Below are 10994 nucleotides of genomic sequence, written 5' to 3'. Positions count from 1 at the left end.
TACCATCCTGAGATAAAACAATTACAGCAATATTTCATGGGAAATGCATAACTGTAGCGAGTGGCTTTATTTTAGAAGGAGTGCGTGTAATTTTTGTGTCCTTGAGGCACAGATGACAGATTTTGCGCAACAGATTACCATGTCATTACGCTACAAATTGAGCATCCCCTCTGAAATATTGTAGTACAATTTTACAGTAACAAGAAGAGAAGCCGCTCCAAAGGAGTCAGTCGGTATAATCCTGACAGTGCTATTCCAGCATCCAGAGGCATTAAGCACAGAGAACACAAACTGGATTACTTATACTATTTCTGTTTATTTTGGGGGGGTCTTCTGTCATGTCCCTGGTTTTTTTTTCGTTGTTGTCGTTGAACGGTGTTCAGATGTTGTTATGTACTGAGATTGAACAGAGACACTATCAAAAATCTATCATGTATTCAATGTGCAATAATGTCCTCGGAATAGGCATGCATAAAAAGAGAAATAAGTAACAAAAAAAAAAGTCACATTTACATAGTTACATCGTTAATTAAGCTGTTCTGAACTGTCCTGCGTGTTATATTTCCACCAGGGCAAATTCCTTGACTGTTTAGCATTTGAAGTTATAAACTGTACATTGGACTTGAAGAAGCCCAAAGGTTATCTTATGGACATGAATTTTGCTGGGCTGATCATGCACATCCGTACTTGCAGGGGTGTTTTTGTGGATGCCGGCCGCGAAGCCAGCTGTTGTGTACCTGATGGTGAGACGGGGATGATGGGCCTTTCGAAAAGGGTGTAATAAACGGCTCTCGTGGGCCGCTTGGGCCTGGCGTGGGGCGGACAGGAAGGCCGGGAGGCCGCGCTTGCGGAGGGGCAGGCCCAGATGGCACTGTGGCACTCAGGTTCTTTCGAGTGCCATGTGGTTGTTCCAGAAAAACACCACAAGACAAAGATCCTTAGTCTCATCACGAATCCCATAAACAGATGTCAAGAGGGAGAAGCACTCTTCTGGTAATCAGAACAAGAAGGTTGGCAGCAGATGCTTTTTGTCCACAAACTTTAACAGGAGCCAGTGTTGATAGCAAGGACACGGAAATCCGTGACAGTGACCAGCATAAGAGATATGGGGACGGACGAACGGACGGATGGATGGATGGAGGGATAGATGGATGGATGGACGAACGGACGGATGGATGGATGGAGGGATAGATGGATGAATGGACGGACGGACGGATGGATGGATAGATGGATGAATGGACGGACGGACGAACGGATGGATGGAGGGATAGATGGATGAATGGACGGACGAACGGATGGATGGAGGGATAGATGGATAGATGGATGGTCAGACAGATGGGCGGACGGATGTATGGGTGGACAGATGGACGGACGGATGGATGGAGGGATGGATGGATGGATGGACGGACGGATGGATAGATGGATGGATGGACGGATGGAGGGACGGATGGACGGACGGATGGATGGAGGGATGGATGGGTGGACAGATGAACGGATGGATGGATGAATGGGTGGATGGATGGATAAATCAATGTGAGCAGCAATCACACAAGCAAGTCACCACAAATCTGGGCATGTTGTTGATCGGCCACCGCGATGCTCTTAGTTCTTTCGTGCTTCATGCAAACATGCTACTGCAGCAGTTCAGCCAGCGAGGTTTCAGAGTGATCGCTTTGCCGAATGTCCATCCTCAGAACTCTGAGACTGCGCCATCAACTGCTCTTTGATGTGCGTTTAGAATGCACATTACCCTAAAAACCTCTAGGGACAGCTTTTCTTCAATTTGCCAGATGAAAATGAGTCAGAATTATATCTGTTATAAAACTGTTAAATGTAAAAATGTACCTTTGGAAAGCAGCACGTAGCCAGCTTGATTGTCCTGGCTTTATTCCGTAGAGCATGTTTTGCAGGAATTCATGGCTGGAATACATTTAGACTGAGCGGTGTGTGATGTAAATGATGCCTGTCTCTCCCTCGCTTTCAGAAATAACAAAGAAAACCTCAAGGGAAGATCCCCGCTGTACTTCTGATAATGGCAGGAGACAGCAAGGTGGGCAGGGAAAAACAACACGTTCCACGGCGGCAGAGATTCACCCAATGCGAATGAAAGTCATCCTAACTTCCAGCACTTACGGACGGCAAATGAGCTGGTTTGAGCAGTTACACAGGAAAGCAACATACCCCTCGCCAACCTATACACCTATAACAAGGATCAGTTTGCCTTTTAAGTATCGCACTGAATGATGGGGAATTTGTTTTTAAATAAAGAATTAATACAAAACTTTATACTGCTTATACTGTTTTCCAATAAATCTTCTTTATTGAGATCTCAGAGTAACAACACAGTATATCACCAAACTTCACCTATTACAAGTCACAAGTAGTTTTGCCAAGTAACGAGATGGTTTCTTCAGTGTCACACCCGGCTAGCTAACACTAACAGCTAACGCTAACAGCTAACGCTAACAGCTACGCGGATGAGGGAGAGCCACCCAGCATCCTGCCTTCCACTGCATCTAAACCCATACAGCCAAATTTCCGAATTGTTGTCAATAATAATTATTATTTCCACCAAATGGTCAGCGAGTGTCTTGGTGTGGTGCAGCATGGATTGTTCAGCTCAACAGTCCAGCCTCAGTTCTTGTTGCTCATTCGTTCTCATGCACAGTTACTTCACCGTCGTTTGCATACACATTTTGCCTTATAAGTAATGCTAGACAAAAGGGTCATAAACTGAACGAAGCCCATGACTTTATTACCGTGGCCTGTTTTGTGTTTGGTGGTTCCCCAAGTGGACATTTACTGGCCTGAAATTTTTAATCTGTGGACTCATCTGGTTAGCTTTTTGGCACAGTTCCCTCGCCATTACACATTCAAAGCAGATTTAAGCCCCCCCCCCACCGCGGATGCATGACGGTTCCTAAAAAGGCTCTGAGTGCCAGCAATTTGCACCCAGCATCTCATGTGGCTCCCCCATGATGTCAGCCAGAGGAAAACGACCTCCCAAAAACCGACCTGTCTGAGACCTGGGTGTTCCTGCTTATCAGCTTAAGCTGGCCAGATGTGCAAGGATCACCTGGAGCTGAGAGACACCGAAAGGATGGAGCCAGGATCGCCAACTCAACACTGACCCCTGGCGCCGGCCAGTCTGCCAAGCAGCTATTTGACTCGATATGTCAGAAGAGGATGTTAGGAGCCAACCGCACTGGACCGATGACAGAGTACAAAACACGTGGATCTATAGCCAGGAGACAGTGATTAACCGGATCTTTCTGGCAACAGCACGTGAATGATGGGCCTGGATTAGGGTAAAAATTGGTTATTGTGATAAGATAAATGCTGCGACCCAGCCTGCGTCATTGTCACATGCCGTTTGCAGCTGTTCATGCCAGAATTACAGCAAAATGTAGCACGTTCATTAATACACTGTATTTAAACATGACTGGTTATTTATAGAGCATTATTGAATGGAATATCCTGTAGTTCATGAATTAAAAGCATTATTGTTGTCTCAAACTGTTTAAATATAATTTTTTTTCAGATCTAGTTTTCACAGGCTACCACTGATGCTCAGTTAATGTCAGGTAATGTTGTTTCTACTCTCTCTCTCTCTCTCTCTCTCTCTCTCTCTCTCTCAATCTATTCATCTAATTTCATCATGTCCATGTTTTCAAACACAAGCCTGAAGATCACAGCTCTGCAGTCATCAACTGTGACGGTTGCCAAATCTCTGCACAGGTGGCAGTGAAGCTATTCCACTAAAGATGATCACAAAACCCAGCACAAGTGGCAGTGAAGTAACTCTATTGAACAAGGTAACAAAACACCTGCACAAGTGGCAGTGAACTTACTCCACTGGAGAAGGTCACCAAACACCTGCACAGGTGGCAGTGAGGTTACTCCACTGACCAAGGTAATAAAACACCTGCACAGGTGGCAGTGAGGTTACTCCACTGAAGAAGGTCACCAAACACCTGCACAGATGGTAGTGAAGTAACTCCACTGACCAAGGTAATAAAACACCTGCACAGGTGGCAGTGAGGTTACTCCACTGAAGAAGGTCACCAAACACCTGCACAGATGGCAGTGAAGTAACTTCACTGACCAAGGTAATAAAACACCTGCACAGGTGGCAGTGGAGTTACTCCACTGAAAAAAAAGTCACTAAACACTTGTACCTGTGCCAGTGAAGTTATCTCACTGATGGTCACCAAAACCTGCGCAGGTGGCCGTAAAGTTATCCCACTGAAGGTCACCAAACACCTGCACAGATGTCTGCACTTCCGTTCTATAAAAACCTCCCGTTTTCATCAACTGCCCATCTTTCTTCCAACAATTATGCTGTCCTCCTGAGAGCTTTCAGTCGACACCCCCCCCCCCCCCCCCCAATCCAGCTGCCCTTCAGCAAATATGCAATTTGCCATGTCAAGTATATTAAGAAAATCTATTGTCATGGGGGGGGGGGGGGGGGGGGTGAGCAGGCATCCATAAAGTAACAGCAGAAGAAGACAAAGTCAAAATTGGTAGTAAAAGAGAAGGTGGATTTCTCAGCAGTGTCTGAGACTAATGAGAGCGACAGGAGCTTATTTTGTTTCTCTGTCATCTACCCAGATTTCATCCATCCATCCATTTTCCAGCTGGGGTTTATTTATTATCTGTAACAGAGAAGCAGACTAAAAGCACGACTGGCACAATGCACTATTATCTATATATAAACTATGCAGCTGTTAAAAATGCCTAAATCGTTGGTTGAAAAACTATAAAGTATTCCTAAAATAGAGAAGATTCTGGAAGCTGCACTTGCATGTTTTGTCGCGCTCTTGGTGCTGCCTCAGCTATTTTTATATTCATTACCGTTCAGAAGATGCTCCGAAACATAAACATTGAAGGTGTGATTTAAAGCAGATCAAGCCTGCGTCTCGGAGCGCTAGGAATTCGGGATTGTTATCACTTCAATCAAACAGAGATATTGATATGAGAATATAGAAATGCCCTTTTAATTGTAAGCCAAACACTCGGCATCCTTTGGGATGGTGCGCTCCTCCAGTGCATATGACACCCGGTTTCTGGCGTAAATCAAATTAAGCAAAAGAAAAGGAAAAAAAAACAGTGAGCAACCCTCAAATGAGACGGGAGACTTCTTGAATATGTTAGGGGTGGGGGCTGGTGTGGGGGCAACAGCTTGGAAGCTTCCCTGTGGGACAACAACGCCGGCAATCTGCAGCTGGCGCCGGGGATCGTCAGCTACAAATATTCACATATTTAATTATGGAAAAGTCCCCTCACTTTCAAAGTCACTGGCTCTGAATTCTGCCTCTGGATTTCTGCAGATTTGCCCATCGAGTCTGCGCAGGGAGGAACAATCCAGAAAAACGGGAGATGAACAAGAATGCCAGGCATGTAATTACCAGGGAGCAGAGCTGGCTGCCACGTCAGCTGAGATTTAACATTAACTGAGCGTTAAATATGAATCGTTAAATATGAATCATTAAATAATGTTTCCCTCCACCTGGTCCCAAATCTGTAAAACAACCTGTAAAATGCACGGCGCAGTCATCAGCAAACCAAATCCATTCATAGCATTATAAATATCATAATCATTATATATACACTGTGCTTCAGTGATGGGTGTGATTTTTGTTGCAAATTAAATCAGTCCTTGTTCCTGCTATTTTATACGAAAATATATCATATGAACCTGCCCAGGCAGTGCATTGAAATCTGAGGACAGACATCGACCAACAGACGCATCACCACCTGAATTACATTGAGTACTGGATAACGCCTATGCTAACATAGCTGGTAAGACGTCCCTACAGAGGGTGGCGCCTTAGGCGGCCGCATACGTCACCTAATGGGTAGATGGGCACTGATTAGACTGAATATTGTGGTCGCAGAAAGGAAAATATGTGCTGAGTGTTTAGAGCAATTTACAGTGAGGCCAGAAGGAATGCAATGCGAGACACATTATGCGCAATGTATTTGACATTAGCTAACAGTTTATATAGTAAAAGCCACTTAAATTGGCTACTTTCGTAGTTTTTTTATTATTATTTAACAAAAACTCTTATCTTTCATAACACCCAGTTAACAATATAGTTATCATTGTTATCATTGGAAGTAATGTTTCATCATCGTACCTATTCAGAAAGTCAACATATATAGAGACTATAGCCCTGCAAAATTCATAAATGTGATTCTTACACTTGTTGTTTAAATGCCTAATTTTCAAAAAAAAAAAAAGGGGGGGGGGAGTTTAAAAATGGACCATAATCATATACCAGACTTTCAGAGGTAAGTGAACGTCTTAGACGATTAAGCGTAAAGACAGGTACCTCGCCGTAACGTTGTGAAATTATTATTATTATTATTATTATTATTATTATTAATAATAATAATAATAATAATAAGAAGAAGAAGAAGAAGAAGAAGAAGAAGAAGAAGAAGAACAACAACAACAACAACACTTTTCATTTTGGGGTCGATTTTCATATAAACGAATTTATGTGGCTACGTGAATCCAATGCATAAAGTTTCTTCTGTTTGTTTTAAATCTCGGCAGCTTCGCACTGACTGTAATAAAACTACCATACATTTCCTGTATTGTGTTTCCCTCTAAATATTATTATTACTGTACGGGAGCAGATTTCATATTTATCGCAGCCGCTGATAAGCTGAGTTTTGCTGATAAGTCAGTTTCTGCTCTCTGCACTTATGAGGGAAATGACACTGTAAAACTGCTGTACTAGTTACTCTGGAACTGGTAGGGCAAACTGTAACCTGGTCATATTTACTTGACTTTAAAGATGACGACTAACCAGCTATATTTAGTCGTTTACTTAATTCATACTAAAGGGCAAATTCTATCATTTGTAACCATACTGATCTATTGCGACAATACATTATAGAAAAAGACACATCAATTATTAAGCATTTATTGATTATTAAATATTTGTAGTTTATTTATCATCAAGCCTCGTGTGGAAAAACAGTTTATGGTAATTCTTCGTTTAAAATGATTAGCTAATCTATCAAATGATCTCTGTTTTGCGCTCAAAAGTTGCAAGACTAGTGTTTGGTGAATTATGGAATCTGACAGGCACATCATATAAGCACGCCTGCACTAATTATTAAAAAGAAGAAACTACGTCGAATGCTGGCATTATTCAGTCTGAAACGCAGAATCTGGCAGTAGAGTTGTGACGTTCGCGAACGAACCGATTCTTTTGAACGGCTCATAAACATGAACGATGGGAGCCGAGTCGCGGCTGGGGGGAGCCGTTCTTTCTGTCGTTCTTTTTTTCCTATGCGTGTTTCACACAGATGCACACAATTTAGCTCCTCCGCAAGACAGAACAGTTATAAGGGGGAGGGGCGCACCCAGCGCAGGGGTGCTACTGCCTAACAGCATGATGATAGTTGTGCACGCATCCTTCACGTGAGTACTCCAGTGGAAAAAAACCCTGCGTGCCTCTGTCATTGGGTATAGGAGCGGAGCCATGACTTGTGCACGCTGCCGTGATAACAATGTTCTTGTGTGGAAGTGTTTGTAGTAAAAGCTGTTTTGCACAGAAATTCATTGCAGCCGGCTTTGTTTTTGTTAGTTTGTGTTTATTTGTGAGTAGGTATTGTATGAATAACATAAGTCAACGTAGCTTTACACATACACACACTTTGTACTAAAGGTAAATCCAAAATAGTGATGTCACTGTCTAAGCAGAGGGATGTTGTGCAGCCCTATGGAATATAGTCCACACATGACAAATGAGGTAATAATCAATATTTCAGAATAATTCAAACTCAGATATTGGTGTGTGATATCTGAGTGTTAATTATTTAACTACAAATCTCACCTCATCATTCCTCCCAGTGATTATTTCCAGGATAAACTGAGATACCCCCAAGCTGGCTTCTTAAAACTTACTAAATATTTAAAAAGAGCCAAAAGAGCCGTTCTTTTGAACGGCTCTTTTAAAGGAACGGATCGCCAAGATCCGGATCCCCTCAAAGAGCCATAAATCCCATCACTATCTGGCAGCGCTTCCTTTCCGTGCGGGATAACTTAGTACGCATGCGTACTACCTGCAGCTTCACGCCCTTATTCTGACGTATTTCCCCCGGCAATTACTTTAATATCATGACGTTCCTTCTTACCTCATCATTGTCTCTGCGCTTGCACTATCTCCACCACTTCTGTTTTCCCTCTGCCTTTTAAGCAAAAAAGAAATATAATGTCAGAGACTCTGGAAATCTGGTGTTATAGGGAGAGCTGGGAAACTCTTGACTTTTAATTATTGCAAAGTTTCTGGAAATCTGCTGAGCACTCCGCATGCCAGTAAATATTCGTATTTTTTTTGCTGTCCGAATGGATACCTATTTACTGTGTTTACATACATAAACAAATCAGTTACAGGGCATTCTTACCCTTGTTGCTTAGTTACCAGGTACTTCAGGGGGCTTGGAATCCACACTCTTCCAGAGCCTGGCCCACTGAAAGTCAGACGTTCTACATGACAGAAATGCCTCGTGCCTTTGGTCCCTTAAGGTGAAGCAGGAGGGTGACATCGCAGCCTTGTGAAGAAACCTCCATGTTGTTTCACGCACTTCCGCGTCAACCCCGGAGAGCAAGTCAGCCTGTCTGCGATGGTCCGACATAACGATCCTCCACAGAGTGCGAGTCTTTCTACATTCCAGATGTTAAGGTTTTAATGGCGTATTTACTATTTTCTGTTGTGATAAAGTGTTTACTTAACGACTGCTAAACCTGCCAAACATTGTGTTGCCTCAAGTGACGACAGGGTGATTTTTGACACCAACATGTTTTCAGATCAACTTGTTTTTTTTTTTTCGCATGTTAGTAAGGAATCAGATTCTGAATGAGAGAAACCATCAATGACCTTAATACTGAATCTGAAATAAAACATTTACCATGGGAGTTGAACAGAAAATGGAGAGAGCGCAACGTCACGGGACCTCCGATTCATTACTGGCATGAAAGGAATTAAAGACAGTGGCAGCTTTGTAAAACAACACACTTTGGCAAATAGGGCCACCGTGAACTTACCATGAAGAATGTGCGTCAGTTCCTGAGTCTTGTAAAACCAGGCACCTTCAATTAGTGGAACGCACGGGTCTAAACCTGTCAACAGAGTACTGTACGTGCTTTCATCTTGGTGCATAGCCCAGAGTATGGAAAACACCATCTTTAATCATTTTTGGGCAGGGGGGACAATTGTCCCTGCACATCGCAGAATCCCAGGGCTGTCGTGTTGTTTACTGCGGGATAACAAAGGGACGAAGAAGTCAAGATTCTGATGTGAAGCAAAGTGAAGAAGGTGCCACAATCGCGGAACAGGGACGTGTCTCAGAATGCAAAGCGCTTGCCAAGCCGGGCGAATTCCCCAAACTTTTGCGGCTTCAGTTGCAGGTTACCTATGGATGCATTCAAACTGCATCACAGGTTGATTTTCAGTCACGTAGACCAAGGTCCAGCAGTTGAAGTAAACGGGTTTTTAGTCGCAGCATATTTTCACAGCACCTATGCTATGGAAAACATGTTATCTGAATACTTACATAATGTAAATGAAACACATAGATATGCTGCTAATGCAATGTTTTCAGTAAGTCACGTATTTGTTGAGTTTTAGAGTTTAAACACCCAGTATGGGAGTGGCAGAAAACATGCATTGAGATATAAAAGAAATATATAATATATTAAAAGGACTATTTAAAGAAATAAACTCTCCCCACGTTCACCCCCCACCATTTATCACACAGGGGGGCTGCTAAATTTGACATTCTGGTGGGATTTATGATACATGGTAATTATAGATATTAAATGCCCTTTAAACAAAAAGAGTGTTATTACAGTGATAATCATAATTTTATGCTTTATAGAGGATTAATGGAACAAGTACATTTTTGCATGCCGTGAACATTTAAACATACATTCAAATTTAAACATATGATTCAAAACACATTAATATGCATGCAACAAAGAACACACACATCAGAGAAGTGTAAGACATGTTTAAAGATCATAATAAAGGTGGAATAGAGTACATCATTTGCATTTTTGGCCATTTTGGAAATGGAGAAAATCTTGCATTTACCATCTGAATGCATTGAGAGGAATGCTTTCATTGCAGATTGTTGTATTAGGATAGTCAGTATGGGACAGTAAGCGGGGGGTGTTTCCTGAGAGACTTATAAATGATACATCACACAAATTAGAATTCCTGACAGAAATTCATGTCAGAAATATTTAATAGTTTATGAACTTACTCAGCACCAGAAGTGGGAAGTTCCGGTCCGGAAAGTACAAATCCAGTCCAAGGTTTTGTTTCAACCAACCAACAGTTGCGTGACTCTTTATACTTAATTGGTTGATTGAAACCTTGGACTGGATTTGTACTTTCCGGACCGGAACTTCCCACCTCTGCTCAAAACACCGCATGGTAGTTTGGTTTCCACAACTTGCTGCTTGACTGGGCCCGACTACACATAATTCTCCCTCAAGATTCCTTAATACCAGGGAATCATTTGCAGATTACTCCCGGACACGGATCCGGACACGGATCTGCTGGTACAGCTCCATGTTCCAGCATCTGAACTCCTAAAACCCAAGGCAGAGATGCCCTCGGCACATATGAAGAGCTTATGCTGTACACACGCACACACAAAAACGCTGACGCACACACGAATATATGATTATCAGCTGTGTCAGAACGTGGCATGGACGACTATGCTAATGATATAAGCGTATCAGATGGTTGGTGCTTTATCTCGACAGCTTGTTTCTCCATGCAGTCACCCCCAACCAGCACGAAACCCGTTTGAGATTCTGTGGAAGTGAATATCAGCGGCACACAACTGGCACAACGGCCCCTTCAGTAATGAAAACCTGCCCAGCCTCGATACCAGATAGAGGGCCGTGCAGTGACCGGCAGCCGACAGACATCATCAGTAAGCCGGTCCAAAGAGATTTTCATGAC

Source organism: Brienomyrus brachyistius, chromosome 15 (assembly GCF_023856365.1).
Source record: "Brienomyrus brachyistius isolate T26 chromosome 15, BBRACH_0.4, whole genome shotgun sequence".
NCBI classification, from domain to species: Eukaryota; Metazoa; Chordata; class Actinopteri; order Osteoglossiformes; family Mormyridae; genus Brienomyrus; species Brienomyrus brachyistius.
This window is presented reverse-complemented; position numbering follows the sequence as displayed.